Source organism: Gekko japonicus, unplaced genomic scaffold, assembly GCF_001447785.1.
Source record: "Gekko japonicus isolate JY-2015 unplaced genomic scaffold, Gekko_japonicus_V1.1 scaffold270, whole genome shotgun sequence".
NCBI lineage: Eukaryota > Metazoa > Chordata > Lepidosauria > Squamata > Gekkonidae > Gekko > Gekko japonicus.
In genome coordinates this window covers 1,238,352-1,257,257 of record NW_015170282.1, presented here as the reverse complement: position 1 = coordinate 1,257,257, position 18,906 = coordinate 1,238,352, and the positions used below count along the sequence as shown (strand labels likewise).

Below are 18,906 nucleotides of genomic sequence, written 5' to 3'. Positions count from 1 at the left end.
GGAGGCTATAAAGGAATTCTAGCTCCTAAATTTTGGGGGGGTTGCTCCTAAGGCTGAAGAGAATTTGCCAAGGCCTAAAATTTGTCGAGGCCCAACATTTTCCTGCTCTCCCCCCCCCACTCTGCGAAAGAAGCTCTTGTCTGAAGGGCACGTAGCTGGCTTTTTGACCAGGCCAATTCAAGCTCTCACACACAAACTGGATGGTAAGGTGCTGTGGAGAATGGGTAGAACCATAGAGGAAAGTGTGCTCTGTCTTCTTAATTTGCCTTCATTCAGAGAGAATAATGTCACGGGGGTTGCCCATGGCTTATTGCAGTGTTTGTTGGCTTTCTAACTACAGCCCAACAGATAATTCCTTGGTGTTCCTCATTTTTAAGAATTGTTCATTGTACTTCTCAGTCTACAGGGATTTTTCAGTAAAAAACTTTTTTGTCAATACCTGGTGTAAACCACCAGGCTCTCTAATTTTGTAGGTATGATGTTGAAAAGAGAGAATCCCCCTTCCTGTGAGTGTGTGTTTAGCAGCATTGTTTCCATCCGTGTCTCTGGGGACAGAGTTTGGCTGCAATTAGGCATCACAGCTAGCGGCAATTAAGCTCCACAGTTGGGCACAAACACAGTTTATTGCTGTGCTCATGCACCACCCCTCACTCCTCCCACCTCCCTATATGTGCAGCACCAGGCTCTCTTAATTTTGTAGGTATGATGTTGAAAAGAGAGAATCCCCCTTCCTGTGAGTGTGTGTTTAGCAGCATTGTTTCCATCCGTGTCTCTGGGGACAGAGTTTGGCTGCAATTAGGCATCACAGCTAGCGGCAATTAAGCTCCACAGTTAGGCACAAACACAGTTTATTGCTATGCTCATGCACCACCTCCCTATTTGTGCAAGGCTTGATGCAAAACTTTTCAGATTGGTCAGGTTCACGCAGTATCTGACTGCAGGAGCCTTGGTAAATTGGAGGTTGTTTGCAGAAGCTGAAGATTAGATGTGCCCTTTTGGATCAGGCTAGCGGTTCATCGCATCCTGTTGCACACACTGGTCGGTCAAGCAGAACATATAGGCCAGGAGTCGGACCTTTTTCCCCCCTCCTGCCTTCTAACCCTGGTTTTCAGAGCGGTTTACAAGTTGGATAGTAGTCATGGTCCTGTCTTCCACGCATCTGTCTTCCACGCATCTGTCTCATTCCCTTTTAAAGTCACATCTGTGCTCAATGGCCATCGCTGCATCCACTTGCAATGAGTTCAACAGTTTAATTACTCAATGAATGAAGTATTTCCTCTTGCCCATCCTGAATCTATTGCCTGTCAAGTTCATTAGGTGCCCCTGAGTTGTAGTATTAAGGTAAGGTAAAAGTTCCCTTGCTTGAAAGCAGGTCGAATCCGACTCTAGGGTTGCGGTGCTCATCTCCGTTTCAAAGCCGAAGAGCCAGCACTGTCCGAAGACATTTCCGTGGTCATGTGGCCGGCATGACTAAACACCAAGGCGCACGGAACGCTGTTACCTTCCCACCAAAGTGGTACCTATTTATCTACTTGCAATTTCTTGCTTTCGAACTGCTAGGTTGGCAGGAGCTGGAACCAGAGACGGGAGCTCACTCCGTCATGCGGCACCCGGGTCTCGAACTGCTGAACTACTGACCTTCCACAGCCTGCAGTTCAGCGTCTTAACAACTTGAGCCACCGCAGCTCCTGAGAGTATTATGGGAGAGGGAGAAAAAGTTCTCACTGTTCATTTTCTCCATTCTGCGCGTAACTATATTTACATCTATTGCGTGCCCATCTTAGTATTCATTTTTCTTAACATGTGTAGAAAAGGTGCTCTAACCCCTTGGTTAACCTTGGTTGTCTTCTTCAGCACTTTTTCGGCTCTGCATTTCCCCCCAAGATACAGTACCTGGGAGTACGCATAGTTTTCCAAGTCAGTCCACACCATAGCTTCATGCACTGACGTTACAGAATTGGTCATTGCCTTTTCGATTAGAGAAGCCAAGGCCTGCAAGAAAACTGTGAAACTGGGTGTGTGTGTGAAAAAAATAATAATCATGTGCTAGGATACTGCACTTTGCAGTGCTCTCTCAAGTATTGGGTATATTTGCAGTTTTGCTTGTAGAAAATGATGGTGTTTATATTTTAAAGCTCCATGAATGTGCCAGTTAGTACAAGGGGCATGTACTAAGTAAGTTATAACTGATGCATTTTATGCTAGTAAAGCAGCAAAATAAGGTTAGGTTTGGTAGGAAAGTAAGTGTTGCATATATTACAGTTTTTCAGAACACTTCCATTTTTCCAAACCCCTCCCTCCAACCTTTCAATGCCCATGTTTTTCCATGGCTTCAAAATTTTACATCTCTAAATTCAGTTCCTTCCTTATTCATCCCCAGCCCAAAGTTTGCCTTTTTGCCAGTACAGTGACCAATGTTCCCTTTAAGTTGTGGAGTTTTGTGAGCAAAAATTCTACTTTGTGGGCTACTGGCATTAAAGTTGTGAGTGAGCAATTTGGCTACTGCATAAATTAGTTTGCTCTGGAGCCATCCTTCCTGATCCAAGACAAAAATGTGAGTTGGAAGCTAAAAAACTGTGAGCTAGCTCACACTAACTCAGCTTAGAGGGAACATTGACAGTGACTTAACATTTTTGTCAGTCTACCTGCTACAAGCCCTTGATCTCTCTCTCTCTCTCAGACGCTGCCATTTTAAACCCTATCAGAATATATCTAACATTACTGTGTTTTTTCCAGTGCGCTTCACTTTATTCTTACCTATATTGAACTTCATTTGCCACATCATTGTCCGTTGATCCAGTTTGTAGAGATCCTTTTGGAACTCTTCAAAACCCGTTGCCACCATCCTGAATATCTTGTTATTACCTGCAAACTTGGGCTTGAATCCTGTGAACGAGCTCCCTGTGTACTAGATAGCCTCTGCATGGAATCCGTTCACTCTTGCGCTAACACTTCCGTTGGTGTAAGATCAGTGGGTTTCAGCAAGCACTTGCCAAGTGAAAATGCTAGTGCCGGAGGAAACACGCATCCTGATGTAGGCCATCTAGAGCTAAACAATCTTTGGAAGGCACTTTCTGGACCAGAAATTATCATCAGTGAAACATCATTTGACATGTGATTGCATCTGTGGAGGCCTCATTTATACTTTTATTCTGTGCCTAGTGGTTTCACTTTGGAACAGTTCTTTTCTGGTCCATCTTGTATCTATGTTGCATAATTGTATGATTGTACTGTATTATGTTATAAGCCAGTATGCTCCTCATTGTGTTTGACCTCTGAAGAAGGCCTATACAGGCCGAAACGCATCAGGTCCAGTCCATTGGCCCTTGTGTGCTAGATTTTGATTTTTACATGAAGTGTGATTGGGCCCTTATATGTTTTTCCATTCTTTGTTAATAAATATGTGTATCTTTTTATACTGTATACACCAGGTTTTTATTGTTGGCCCTCTATTCTGTTTGACTTACCTCTTTAGGTTCTGGATCCCAGGTTTCAGGGTTAAGTCCCCCCCCCCTTCCATCCCTAGTTAGGCCATCTAGTGCTCACCAGGCTCACTCATAGGATCCTGCTTAGCCCATTTGCAGATTTTGTCGTGAACAGATTAAATAGCACAGCTCTTGATTGCTGTGGGATCCCACTTCTTGCTTCCCTCTACTGCATTTCACTGTCCATTTAACCCTACTCTCTGCTTCCTGTCACTTAACCAGTTTATAATCCACAAGAGAACCCACGACTGCTAAGCGTACTTCGGAGTCTTTAGTGAGGGACCTTGTCAAAAGCACTTTGGAACCTGGTCATCCTTCCTTGTCTGTGTGCTTGCTAACTGACAGGACTCTAAAATGTTGGTGAGGCGGGACTTCCCTTTGCAGAAATAATGTAGATTTTCTCTCAGCGGGCTTTGTGCCTCTGTGTGCTTGACAATTCTTTCTTTAGCAGTTTCTAATTAAATTGGCGTAGACATTGAGCTAGCAGGCCTGTAATTTCCCAGGACTCCTTTGAACCCCTTCAATAAAATTGTTGTTAACACTTGCTTCTTTCCAGTCCTTGGGTACTGGGATTCAAATCCTTGGTTTAATTCCGGTTGAGATTCCTTGGTTTTTCACAGAAGACAGGCTCTGTTTTCGCTGAGGCACCTACATTCGAACATTAGTTAGTTGGAGCTTGATGAAGCTCCAGGCAGGGGTATGAAAAGGTACCCTTGATGCAGCAGTCAGCGAGGTGGGAGTGGGCAGAGGCAGTTTTCTTCATGGCCCATCCCTTTCTCTCCTTTGATCTGATGCGTGTCTCTTTGCACCTGGTAACCCCTCCCTTTCCTCCTTTCTCAGTTGAACTGTGGCACAGACAGCTGAGCTTTACGGAGAAGACAAACCTTGAAGGAGTATGGAGTTAGGTCTGCCATTTTGAAGGTGGAGCAAAGCACTGCTCCTAGGATTAGCTGTGGGGTACAGAGTTTAGCACTGCCATTTTGAAGGTGGAGCTAAGCACTGCTCCTCCTAGGATTGGCTGTGGGGTACGGAGTTTAGCACTGCCATTTTGAAGGCGGAGCTAAGCACTGCTCCTCCTAGGATTGGCTGGTGGGGTATGGAGTTTAGCTCTTGCCATTTTGAAGGTGGAGCTAAGCACTGCTCCTCCTAGGATTGGCTGGGGGGGGACAGAGTTTAGCTCTTGCCATTTTGAAGGTGGAGCTAAGCACTGCTCCTCCTAGGATTGGCTGGTGGGGTACAGAGTTTAGCACTGCCATTTTGAAGGCGGAGCTAAGCAGTGCTCCTCCTAGGATTGGCTGGTGGGGTATGGAGTTTAGCTCTTGCCATTTTGAAGGTGGAGCTAAGCACTGCTCCTCCTAGGATTGGCTGGTGGGGGATAGAGTTTAGCACTGCCATTTTGAAGGCGGAGCTAAGCAGTGCTCCTCCTAGGATTGGCTGGTGGGGTACGGAGTTTAGCACTGCCATTTTGATGGTGGAGCTAAGCACTGCTCCTCCTAGGATTGGCTGTGGGGTACGGAGTTTAGCTCTTGCCATTTCGAAGGTGTAGCTGAGCACCGCTCCTACTAGGGCTGGCTGTGGGCAGAGGCTCCTTGCTTTCCATTTTCAGTCGGATCCTTTGTTCTGATTTAAACAGGGAATCCCCAGGAGATCCCCATGCGTTCATGTTCAGAAGGGGTATGACATTGTGTGGGAGCTCTGAAAAAAATGCAGGGGCATGCTGTCCATTTAGGGTAAAAACCGTGTATGGAAGCTGCCCAGGAGGTATTCAGTGACCCTCTATATGCTGTTAGAAGGGGGTGGGGGGAGTAAGGGTTGCTGCGCAGTATCAAAACTGGGCCTGTGCCCAGTTGGAGTTTAGTTACAGCTGGTTATGTTATGATATCTGCAAGCGGCACTTGTCACTTTGTCACTTGTCCTCCCTTCAAAGCGTCACAGGGTGATAATGTAATTTCAGGCTGTAAAGCAAAAACGTGTTTCCCTTATCTGCGCTGTAGCAAAAGTAAAGGAGCCTGTTCTCCTTGTATTCTCAACTGTTTTTAATTTTTTGCAGGCTAAGAAGACCGTTCTGCAGGGATGTCGAAAAATTACGCTTAGTGTATCTTGTGAAACTAAGGTGTTGACTTCTTTTGTTGTTCTGCAGGTTCTAAATCGCAGCTGTAGAAACTGAAAATAATTAGTTTTGACTCCGCTGTAGATTTTTTTTAACCAAGGAACAAGATTTGATCGTTTTTGCTTACCGTACTTGAGTCCTACTGGGACTTCATACTCGATTCTCGTGGTTTTTAAATCTCTGAACCAAGTATATTGGCGGAAGCGGGAACAAAAAATAGGTACTCTGTATAAAGGGATGTTCTTTCTGGATAAACTCTTCATTCTGGAAACGTTTCCCTCTAAACCTCTCAGTTGGAGAAGTCTGTTGTGTCTCTTTGAGTGGAGCAGGTTGTTGCCTGTACAGTTGTGCTCACCTGTGCTTCAGGCAGTGTGTGAGATCAGGGTTGGGAGTCCTACAAACATGGATATTAATGTGGTGGGGATATGCACACTTGCCCTCAGATTTGTATTGCTTCATAATATCATAGGGTATTACTCTCTGGAGTAACTGTTTTGGATTCTGAAGGTGACTATCTGCTCCGTATGTGCAGAGGATCATCATAAAGGAGCCTTCGCTGTACTCCAGACACAGACTTGGGATAATGTGTCATACTCAGCTGAATGCATGGGTCTGTTCCTATGTAGTATTTCATGCGTCAGTGAATATTTATACAAAATGACTCCTATACAGAGGATAAGGGGGGAGTCCAGCAAGTAAAATGGATTATCCAAACTTGCATGCAGAGTTGGTTTTCTAATGAGAGATGTTTCTATTCCTTGAGTGCTGTAACTCTTTATCTATTAGATTTTCTATCCGCTAATACTTCTGTAGAGTAGTATTTAATGATTACATTACATTACACATTACACTTATATACCGCTTCTTCCCGAGGGCTCGGAGCGGTTTACAGAGACATTTTTAAATCACCTAACTAGGGCCACAGTGCAAGGGGAGGGGTGAGTGCCTACCGGGCACCTAAGCAGCAGTGATCTTCCTATGTTGTTCTTTCCGTGGTGGGTTCTTCTGTTTCCAGGCGACGGTATCTCGGCGAAGGTCTATTCTTTCTCACAGCGACTCCTTCTGGAATGGTCCTCATGGCGTGTGGCTGTGCGACGGCTGCAGCAGCTGGTCTCCATCCTATTGGCTCCGACCGCGCTGCGTCATCACGTCGCCGCGTCTCTGTTGACTGTTGCTGGTTGGTTAATGGTGTCCTCTGTACTATATTTGCAGTATGTACCAACCAAAAGAAATTTATTTATTTATTTAATTCGATTTGTATCCCGACCTCCCTGCCAAGGCAGGCTCAGGGCGGCTGACATTAAAAGTAAAAATATTAAAACACAGATGCATTGACACAGTGCAACATAATAGAAACTCATAAACATAACAGAAATACGGGTAAAGTGCTGATGGTGGTAACATCCCAATAGGCCATGTTCAGATGGTAACAAAAGTATGGCCAAAATCGGTTTCTAGAATGCAGAATGCAGGTTTTTACCAGTCTCTGCTGCTACTTTCCCTATGTTTTACTTTTCCTTCTTTTTCTCTTTATCTCTCTTTCATCATGCTTAACTCACAATGTGAAAGGATGCTGGAACATCGGTAGGGGAAAGCCTTTGTGAAAAGGTGGGTTTTTAAATTCTGTTGTAAAAGAAGGCTTCTTTTCTTTGTCTTTGCTGTGTGTGTGTTTGTGTGTCTGTGTGTGTCATTTTTTTTCTTAGCATGCTGGCTTTATTTCTGTCATACTGGAAGATAAGGTCTTCTTCAACTGCTGACAGGGCGGGTGGTGTGAAGTTGCCAGTTACGTTTTGTAGATTTAAGCTTTTTGAAAAGGCAGTGACTCCATCGCAAGGACAAAATCGTAAGACTAGTCTTGTTTTCTGAGTGATGCTTTTTACAAGAAGAACAGGTCAGCTGTTATTTATGCTGCGAGCTCAGCGCCTGCCTACTCAGTTAGATTTGGATCCATTTCCCTCAAGGAATGATACGGAATTCTTTCTTTGGCATTTCCTGTGTGTTCTGTTCAGTGCCCTGCCCTCTTCTCTTGTTCTAATTCTGAGGCCAAAATGTTTCAGTACCTGTGGCAGAAGAAAACCTGAATGGCATGCATCCCCCCCCCCCTCCAACTAGTAGTGTACCATACTAAACTTTTTTTAAAAAGGCATTTCGCTTCCCTTAATGGTCACCCTGAAAATCTGTTTCTTGAAAATTAGTCCTTAACCTCAGAGGTTAAGAAGCTGAGTTGCAGACTGAAAGGTCTGTAGTTTGGCAGTTCGAGACCCTAGGGCCATGTGATGGAGTGAACTCCCGTCTCTGGCCCCAGCTCCTGCCAACCTAGCAGTTCAAAAGCAAGAAATTGCAAGTAGGTAAATAGGTACCACTTCAGTGGGAAAGTAACAGCGTTCTGTGCGCCTCAGTGTTTAATCATGCCGGCCACATGACCACAGAGAAGTCTTTGGACAGCGCTGGTTCTTCGGCTTGGAAACGGAGATGAGCACCGCCCCCTAGAGTTGGATTTGACTGGTATTTAAGCAAGGGAAACCTTTACCTAATATTTAATAGGACTGGCTGCAATGAGGGCAAAGCACTACCGTATAGTGTTGAGTCTGCAGATGAAGGTGGTAGTAACTGTATTTGCTATGTACCACTAGATGCTCCACCACTTCCTTGTCATTGATTTTGGTTCGCGGTGTGAAGCCCGGGGGGGGGGGGGGATGTGGGATCCAGCAACAGGGCATAGAGGCCCAGACCTTCCCCTGGTGTTGGCTCCTGGCTCTGGGATTCAGAGGTTTAATGCCTATGAATGTGGTAGGATTAGGTAACTGGTCTGTGGTTTTCCTGTGCTTAATATGTAGTGGCAACAGGGTGACTGGGTCTGAGTTTGTCAAATGTTGACATCTACAGTGTATTATTATTAACTTTTTAAAATTTGCATTGTCAAATGTTGACATCTACAGTGTATTATTAACTTTTAAAAATTTGCATTATATTGCTTATTTGCTAGTAGTAGGATATAGGAAACTGTTTCTGCCCTAACCAGTGCCTTGGTGAATATTAGCTTCTCTTCTACAGGCTACCCTCGGTTCTAGTTTATTGTACTCAGTGTCCTTGTTGACATATAGATTATCCATAGCTTATGTACTTAAACATACGCCTTTCTTTGTTACAGCACACCTCTCATGGTGAAGGACGGCAGGATGTTTCATCTCGGACTAGTCGCTCTGGGGCCCGCTGTAGGAATTCTATAGCTTCCTGTGCAGATGAGCAGCCCCATATTGGGAATTACTGACTTCTTAAAACAATTGGAAAGGGGAATTTTGCAAAAGTGAAACTGGCCAGGCACATCCTCACCGGCAGAGAGGTAAAGTGTTCTGTTAAAGATGGGAGATATCCTTAAAATGGCATTTTGCATATGTATAGAAGAGCTGCGGACTGTTTTGGTTTAAAGTTGCATGAAAACGCGCTATCATGTTACGATTTCTGGCAAGTGAAATAATAAGTCAGCAAGCATTCATGTAAACTCAGCAAAATTATTGCTGCTTTGTCTCCTTAATGGGTATAAAATCCTAGGAAGAAAATTTACAGCTGAAAATCAGGACTGGCAAATAGCCAGTGAAATTTTAGTACATAATTTGCTTTTAAGTGTTCTGCAATGGCAATTTATATAAATAATTTTTCTCCTTTGTTGCAAAGGATAGTCTTATCCTTTGCATTTGTTTTCAGCAAATCCTTTGCATTTGTTTTGGAAGCAGGCCAGGGTTCCGATTACCAGTTTTGCAAATAAGTGTTACCCAGTTTAGCCCATTAACTAAAATACAGTGTTGGTTCCCCTTTAAATCTTCACTGTGTTGCGCTTTTTAATGTAAGATTGTGTTGGGGATGGTGGTAATAATATTCCAGGTATGCTTTAACTTAAGAATCTTGCCTCTTATTCTGAAATTAGTCTGTGTTAACCTAGAGTATCGTCACAGAGAACAAATGTGCTTACCTGTCTGACTGTGCCACAAAGGACTTAAGGTGACGAGCGTGTTATACAAACTAAAACTGAAAAGTGCGTTACTTTATATAAACTTTATCTGGCTCTGCAGAGTTTTTTTTAAACAGTCATGTCGTAGTTGTAAACACACTTACTGTGGAGCAAATTTAGTTAAATTCTGTCTTAATTCCAAATGAGTGGGTTTAGGATCAGGCTTCAGGAGTGAGGTGTACTGAGTATGCAAGGAATGTAGTTTTCTTTTGAACCAAAGTGCAGAGGCTACCTTAAAAACATAGAATTGGAAGAGGCCTTAACAGGCCATCTAGTCCAAGCCTCCTGTCCATTCAGGAAGTACAAAGTTTCAGCATCTCTGGTAGATGGCTCTCCAGCCTCTGCTTGAAGGCCTTGGTCTTGATTCACCTACATCCTCCTTGGTCACACATGAAGTTGCTTTATACTGAGTTAAGACTATTGGTTCATCAGGTTCAGTATTACCTACCCAGACTGGTGTTGACTCTCCAAGGTCTCAGGTAGAGGTTTTTCACATGACCTACTGCCCAGTCCTTTTAACTGGAGATGCCAGGGATTGAACCTGGGACTGTCTGCATGCAAAGCAGAGGCTCTTCCACTGAGCTGCAGCCCTTCCCCTAGAATCTGTAGAAAGAGAGACCCGCCCCCCAATACCATTGTCAAACTTTTCTCACTGTTAGGAAGTTTCTCATAATATGGGACCTGTCCTCATGTAACTTAAACCCACTGAATCTACCCCAGTGCAGCAGAAAACAGAGTATTTGCCCTCATCTATGCAACAGCCATTCAGATAGTTGAAGAGTGCTGTTGTATTTATTTCCCCACCACTGCTCCCAGGCTTCTCTTTTCCACACAAAATTTACCCAGTTCCTTCACCCTTTCCTGGTAAGACTTGTTTCCCTGACCATCTTTATTGTCCTCCGCTGCACCGGTTCCAGTTTATCCACATTCCTTGTAAAAACGCAGTGCTCCCAAACCGGATGCGGCAAGCCGTAGGATGGTCGTGCGGAACAGAATGAAATTATTTCGCTCGGATATTATGCCTCTCTGAATCTGGCCTAAAACTGCACTGGCCTTTTTGGCAGTCTGGTTTCACTGCTAACTTACGCTCAGCTTGTGAGCGACTGCAACCCAAGACCTTTTTTTCAGGAGGACTGCTGCCAAACCAGGTATTCCCCCACCCCACCCTCTACCCGAGAATTTGATTCCATTTGCCTAAATGCAGAATTTTGCATGCAGCTGTATTGAATTTATTCTGTTCGCCTCAGCCCAGCTTTCTAATATGTCAAGGTTGTTTTATATTTTATTCCTGTCCTCTGAGGTGTTAGCACAAAAGCTCCAAGGGATAGTGATCTGCAGATCTGACAAGGATTGCTTTCATCTAAGTCATTCATTTTTTAAAAAGGGAAGGGTACTGCACTTAGGACAAACCCCGGTCCAGATTGACAAAGCGTCATGGATATGCATTCTTGGAGTACAGTTCTCCTACCAGCTGTGAATCCTCCGTACTCTACTGACTTCTAGCCAGCCCTTAACCAACTTGGTCGCTAAGATAACATGTGGGAATTTGTCAAATGCTTTGCTGATCTGAAGATATATTTATGCTCACGGCATAAGCACAACCCGCTGAGCTAATAACCCAATCAGCTCCAGTCAAATCCACTAAGTAATCTTGAAGTTAAAATAGGGAGCCATAAACCTATACAAAGCTAAACCTGTCAACGCAATATAGAAATGGGAGGGTAAGTTTTTCTCACAGTCAGTCTCTTCCAAAGTCACAGCTGAATGTTTGCATTTGCTGGAGTGCCACCTCAGTGTGACGTATGACCACTGGTATACTGGGTACAGAGGTGGGAGACCTACAAATCCTGGCTCAGGCAGGATTTTAAACTGACCTGTTAAGCTTTGGCCAGTCTCTCAAGCTCACCTTAAACTTTGTCAGTAAACCAAGATTTAAAACGAACACACTCTTTTAAAAGACCGCTGTTATAAAAATTTCTTTTGCCGTACAAATCTGGATGAAGTTGACTTTTGATAACTTCAGGAGTTATGGCTTCTTGTGGAGACAGCCCCTCTTTGTGGTCATTGTGATCTTCACTGGAGGAAATATGTAATGTTAGGCTATTGTTAGAATTCAGCTGCGTCTTAAGAGTGCGTGCAGAGCTCAGCATTGGAGCAGTGGGAATAGTTGACTCATACGCTCACTTCTAATATTTATGCAAGGGCCATGTCTTTAGCTTTTAGAGTCTCTGCATTGTGCCTCCACACTGCTTTAAATGAATATTCTCTAAACAATGTTCAAACAGACAATGCAGATTTGACTATAGTCTCTGCCACGGGGGGTGCTTCCTCTTCTGCTAAAACTTCCATTTTGTGCAAAAGCCCCTGAAAATTGTGCAAATAGAAGCTTTAGCAGAAAAGGAAGTGCGCTGAAGGGCAGAGACCAGCTTATGTGAAACTCATTCATAGGATCCAGGCCTTTTGATGCCCAAGAATGATCTGCTCTTTCCACAGAGAGCTAGGATGAAGTAAAAGCGATACATACAACAGGTTCCATACAGGAAATGATGCAACCTTAGTTTTTTAGGACTAGGAAAGAGTCCAGTAGCACCTTAAAGACTAGCAAAACTTATGGTAGGATATGAGCTTTCGTGAGTCACTGCTCACTTCTCCAGATACATTTTGTAGGGTTAGACCTATCCGAGGATTCCTAGCATTAAAATTACTACATTTTTAAAAAAAATCGGCACAAAGTGGAATTTATTAAAGGCACGGGCAAATGTGATAATATTTCTTACAAGAGGAAGTCAACTCTCAGAGCCGGTTTGGTGTAGTGGTTAAGTGTGTGGACTCTAATCTGGGAGAACCGGGTTTGATTCCCCACTCCTCCACTTGCACCTGCTGATGTGACCTTGGGTCAGTCACAAGCTCTGGCACAGCTGTCCTTGAAACAAAGCAGTTTGTGTCAGAGCTCTCTCAGCCCCACCCACCTCACAGGGTGTCTGTTGTGGGGAGGGGAAGGGAAAGGAGTTTGTAAGCCGCTCTGAGACACCTTTGGGTAGTGAAGGGCGGGGTATAAATCCAATCTCTTCTCTTCTTCTTCTTCTTCTCAGTGAACGGGCAACCACCTTTTTACCAGTGGATGTTTCAGAGTAGCTTTGCAAACCCTTTGTGTTGTCGTCTCATCTCCCTCCCTCCTTCCTTCTCTGCATGGTGTTACAGTTAATCTGGTCTGGAGGTGATAAAGCTCTGGATCAGCGTACATCTGCTGAGCAACAGAAGGAGGGTTGAGGCTAGTGGTCTGTGTTGTCTTTACGAGGATGAGCTGGCGCCATTGTGTAGAGGCAATCTGTGTGGAAGATGTTGCAGAAAGTTGAATCAAGGGGAAGAAAGAGGCTTATGGCTCAGTATGGGGTGGCGTGTATCTTATATTAAAATCAGTTGCCTGAGGCACACTGACCAGACACAAATGGGAAGGAAGGGAACTTCATCATAATGTGCAGGTAGAAAGTACAACTTGTGGGAAATTCTTATATGTTTGTACCAAACCTCCCATAACTGTGGCACCTGCAGGCAGTTTTCTTAATATTTTGCGCTTCTGCTAGATTGAGTCTGCAGAGCGGAGTAGCATTCAGTAAGTGTTGCCAGCACGGAAGTCTGTCACAAAGTTTACATTACCTTAAGGGTTACTTAGAGATCTTAGACTATTATCTGAGAGGCTGAGTTTGTCACTCTTTTTGTTGTTTGAGATTTATACTTGCTTTACCAGTGATACTATGACTTGCCCAGTTGCCACCGATATGTCCATTGCTCCCACTGCTGAAACTGTTTCGAACCACCATTGGTTGCTACAGTGGCTGTGCATTTGCTGGGCAGGCTCTCTCTTTCTCTGTTTCACTGCCTAGAAGTGCTACACTGACGGTAACATACCCACCATTTCCTTTCCATTTGGTAAAAAGAGCACGTATTTGTGCTCTTTTTTATGGGGCAGGAGTCTTAATAACAGTGAGCTCTACAGCCTGGGGAAAAGAAAATCAGTTGTTTTATGGCTGTTTTTGTTACTAACCTGGGAAGATGTCCACTTTTATTCTCTCATTAATGAATGCATGTGTGGTGAGATGCTGTGCTAATCTGAATTTCACTGCTCATGAAAATTTTGACAGACATTTTCCCCTGTGTGCTAAGTTTGTTGTAACATCTTCTCCTGTGGCTTTCCCGAGTTCTAGGAGATATAAAATTATTGAACCAGCTCATTAATGCAACCAGTTTTTTAAAAATCTCCATTTTATCACTATCTGTATATCTAATTCTCAGCAGTCCCCTCAGAGTGTGGATACTTTTTTCCGCAAACTGAGGGCACACTCTTCCCCAACAGGTTTTTCTACAGACTTGCGATTCCGTAGATTTGTAGAAAAATCTAAAACATTAAAAAAAAAACCCTCAGGGAGGGTTGAATACACCCCCCCCCAATACCTTTTGAAATGCCTGCCACAGGGATCTGCTCCATGCCCCACAGCATCAACAGTGAGAGATGGACTGGCTGATAGCGGAGAGATGATGAGTGGGGGAAGAGGGCAGGAAGCAAAAGGAGGACTGGAGCCTGGATTGGGGAGGATTCCTGCGGGCTAAATAGTAGGGGATTGTGTTAAAAAAGCACGGGGGGGGGGACGGACGGACGGACCTTCCAGGCCTATTTTGGAGCCAGGCCTGGGACTAGGATTGCCCACTCCAGGTTGGGAAATTCCTGGAGATTCTGCAGTGAAGTCTGAGGAGTGCAGAGTTTGGGGAAGGGAGAGGCCTCAGCTGGATATAATGCAACAGTCCACCCATTTTCTCTAGGGGGACAGAACTCTGTTGTCTGGAGTTCAGTTGTAATTCTGGGGGATTTCCAGTTCCCATTTGGAGGCTGGCAACCCTAGGCCTAGCAGCACCCTCTGGGTGACTTGATACCACCTGACTTGCACGATTCTACTAGGCCTGGCTACTTGCTACTGTTCAACAGCAGCCACCCTATGAAAGTCAGTGTAGTATAATGGTCAGAGCTTCAGAGTAGGTTTTGCGAGACCCAGGTTTAGATCCCCATCTTGCTGTGGAAGCTCACTGGGTGATTTTGGACCAGCGACATACTTTCAGCCTAAGCTACCTTATAGGGTGGTTGTTTGGATAAAAAGGAGGAGAGAATAATATAAACTGTTTTAGTCCTCACTGTGGAGAAAGACCATAGTTCCTCAGTAGAAGTTGTAGGGGGAAAGGAGATGGAAAGCTGAAGACAGAGGGGCAGATGAAGGTAGGTTGGCTGTTGGGTGGGAAGGAGATAGGGATGCCAACTCCAGTTTGGGAAATTCCTGGATATTTGAGGAATAGAGCCTGGGGGTGGTTGGGATTGAGGCGGGGAGGGACTTCAGGCAGATATAATGCCATAGACCCCACCCTCCAAAGCAGTCATTTCCTTCAGGGGAACTAATGTTGCCAACCTCCAGGGGAGAGCTGGAGATCTCTTAGAATTACAACTGATCTCCAGATGACAGATCAGTTCCTCCAGAGAAAATGGCTGTTGTGAAGGGTGGAGTTTATGGTAGTATACCTTACTGAGGTCACGTCCAAGCTCAAACCTCATTCTCCCAAGGCTCCACCTCCAAATCTCCAGGAATTTCCCAACATGGAGCTGGCAACCCTAAAAGGAGCTGATCTCTGTATTTGGGCAATCCATTGTGATTCCTGGAGAGTGGCTGCTGCCACTTCTGCTTGGGGGGGGGAAGTAGGTGGGAGGCCAGGAGAGTGACAGGGGCAGAAAGAAATGGGAGGGGGGCAGAAAGGAAGTGACAGGCATGGGGGGGCGAGTAAGAAAAGGGGTGGCAGGAGGAAGAAAGAGTGGCTGACTCTGAAACTGGACTCTCGACTCGGCTTCTCGTACTCGTACTCTTGCTACCCACAAGAATGTGCATGGCTTTCCTCACCCCATGACACTTGGAGAAAGTGGCTGCTTTGGAGGGTGGAGCCTATGGTATTTTACCCCTCTGAGGTCTCTCCCCTCCTCAAACCTCACCCTCCCAAGGCTCCACCCCCGAATCTACAGGGATTTCCCAGCTTTGATCTGGCAACCTTGGGGGGAACTGGCCTCTGTAGTTGGGAGATCTGTTGTGATTCCAGGGGATCTCCAGTCCCCCACCTGGGGTTTGGCAGCCCTAGAAGGAGAGAAGGAAGCCAGAAAAGGGGAGAGACTATGGGGGCTTTTGGGAAAGAGGAAATAGTGGGGAAGGAGAAAACAAGATGCCTCCCGCAAGTCCTTGCGGGTTCCCACTTGTCTTTCTATATTTGCTTGTATTTAGATTTGGGCAGCTCTTGTTTTGACTGTCAGGAAATGTTATGTTGTGCTTTTACATTTTAAAGTAATTCAGAATATTTATCTTGCATTAATCTTCCTGTGAGAATTAATGTTTATAAGCATGCCACCTATAATTGTTTTCAAAGCATTTTTTTTCTTAAAAGATGGGAATTATTCTGACTTAAGTGACTACTACCCCTTCAGGTCTCGTTGCATGAGTTTTGCAAAAAAGGCCCTTTGTGATATACATCTCCACCAGTAAGAACACAGAAAGCCTTGTTTAAATCAAGCTAAGAGTTCACCTACTCAAGGGCAGGGTACCCTTCTTAGCCCATGTATTGGGGAAAAGTGCAACATCTACCTGTGAAGGTGTTGGTGTGCCAGCAAACAAGATGGAGATGGGGGGCATGTGGACAAAGGTTGTACTTGGCCAGATGTGCCCAAAGCAAGCCAAGCCTCAGCAATGCTACCAGGGTCTCAGGGACTCAACTTTGACTCCTTTGTTGGCTCAGCAAGTCTGGGAGGTGATGGCAAGTGTTGGCCATCCTGTCGACTTCACCTGCACCGCCGGCCCCAGCAGTGCTGCCAGTGTTTCCATTGCTTGGACAGAGGTCTGCCTCTGGGTGCCAAGCAAAATGGCCTGGTGTGCTGCTGCTAGGTATGGATGCTGGTAGGTTGCCTGCCTCTGACTTGGTCCAACACCTGTTTCTCATGGTGGCCAACGAGAAGCCTGTGGGAAGAATCAAGGCAGCCCCCTAGTTAAGAGCGGTGGAACCTGAACTGGAGAATGGAGTTTGATTGCCCACTCATTGTCCACATAAAGCCATCTGGGTGACCTTGGATCAGTCACAGCTCTCTTAGAGCTCTCTCAGCCCCACCTGCCTCACAAGGTGTCTGTTGTGGGGAGAGAAAGGGAAGGTGATTGTAAGTCACTCCGAGACTCCTTTGGGCAGTGAAGAGCAGGGTATAAAGCCAACTCTTCTTCTTTGCAGTTTCCCCCCAGTATTTGTTGTTCACAGGTGCTTTGCCTCCAGATAGAGAGTTTTCATTTAGCCATTGTGGCTACTGTTTAGCCCAGGAGCCCACATCCTTTTTGAGCGACGCCCACTCGCCCATCTTTGACAGATCCCTTTGGAGTGCCTCACAATCCTCACTGGTTTTCACCACCCTGAACAACTTTGTATCATCCGCAAATTTAGCCACTTCACTGCCTACTCCCAACTCCAAATCATCCCCATGAGGGAGCTGGAAAAGGTATTATTCAAGGTCCTGTTCTAGATCACATCCCTCCCCCCTTCCTGTGGATTGTTTAGGCAAGGGAATTGGGGAGGATTCCTCGGGCGGGGGAACAGAGTGCAGGGCACTAGCCCTGGCTGACCAGAGCAGCACAAAATAATTGGCAGTGCACAGACCCGACCTTTCTCAAGGCAACCCAGCCCCCTCCTGCTGGGACTGGGGGGCGGGGATCAAACAGTTCTGATCAGGAAGGAGGAGGTAATAGTGTCAGAGCAACCCAAATGTCTCTTTAACCAAGAGGACTATCAGGGACTATTAGCCAAAGCACTAGCCAGCAGAAACTGGGGAAGAAAAGACCAATACTAAATCCAAAGAGGGAACCCCCCCCCCCCCAGATTGCATAGTGTGTGAAAAAGTAGTGTGGTTCCCATAATTCTTTGAGAACCAAATTAAAGAGGACTGGGCAAGACCCTCTTTTTAATGTACGGAACTTGGGTTTAGCAACAACAACAAAAAGTGTTATTCTTTGCCTAACCATATTTTCTGGATGCCTCCTGGAGATTGCAAGCTAGCTTCACCATGCAATGTTGGAGGAAGTCCAGTCCCTGCAAAACCAGTCTTTGCCTAACCATACTATGGCTTTCTTACAGGTTCCATTAGTACAAGCTCCTATTGTAGCTCTCCTCTCAGGGGGCATGGTAACTAAAGATGGGGAGGAATCCCTGTGTGCCCAGATTACATGGTCAGAAAATCCTATGAGGCCTCAGCCCTTGCAATTAGAGCTTCAGCCACATCATCTGTGTTTGTAAGGGCTTCCATTGTGGGCTAGGAAGCGAGTTCGGCTGACTGTGGAGGAGAACAAAAAGACCAGGAAAGGTGCCAGTAGGCTTCTTAGATCGGTCATATTTATGGCGGATGCCACTCTGGTCACACCGTGCTGTTTCTGTTGTGCTATGGCGGCAGCAGTAGGGGCACGTAGAAGTCTGTGCCTCAGAGCTTGGCACACTGATTACCATTCCAGCAAATATTAGCATCCTTTCCATTTTGGGGAAATAAACTTTGGAGACACGATATCCTGGTAGAAACCAAAGATAAGAAGGAAGCCATGCCTAGAGAGGATAGAAGGAAGAACCCTTCACATTCCTTTCAAAGCCAGCATATTCTGTCGTGCCTCAAGGGTGACCAAAGAGAGCCCAATAGAATAGTCAAGGATATTTTTATGTTTATTTTTTATGTTTATTTTATTTTACGATTTATACCCCGTCCTACTCTGCTGGAGCAGGCTCAGGGTGGCTTACACAAGATAAAATACACAGTAACAGTCCACAGTAACAATCAAGAGTTCATAAAACATTAAAGTGCTAGCTTTGTTGCTTGGTGTTGTAATGATGGCGTTACCGCGTGATTGCATTCCATAGTTGTTTAAGTTCCAGCTCACTGATCTTCCTCAGGTGTAGTTGGCGCATCTAGGCTATTGATAACCGACCAGGCACCAGGCTCTACAGCCTGTTGCAGTTGTTAATAGTGGAGGCAGCTCCTAGTTGAAAGCCTGGTGGAAGAGCTCTGTCTTGCAGGCCCTGCGGAACTGTAAAAGGTCCCACAGGGCCCTGATATCTTCTGGGAGCTCATACCACCAGTATGGAGCTGTCACCGAGAAAGTTCTGGCCCTGCTTACAACTAGCCTGGCGTCCTTGGGACCTGGGAGGGCCAATCGATTTTGTGACCCTGACTGTAGTGCTTTCTGGGGCATATAAATATTAAA

The 18,906-nt window shown here is 45.3% G+C and overlaps 1 protein-coding gene across 2 annotated transcripts in view; it reads left to right on the top strand.

Moving 5' to 3' along the window:
• MARK3 (MAP/microtubule affinity-regulating kinase 3) overlaps positions 1-18,906 on the top strand; it is a 101,518-nt gene that overhangs the window by 9,634 nt on the left and 72,978 nt on the right. For both annotated transcript variants that reach the window (XM_015417810.1, XM_015417811.1), the window contains exons 2-3: positions 7,165-7,203; positions 8,747-8,938. The gene's annotated coding sequence lies outside the window, so the exon portion shown is untranslated. The remainder of the gene's footprint in view (positions 1-7,164; positions 7,204-8,746; positions 8,939-18,906) is intronic.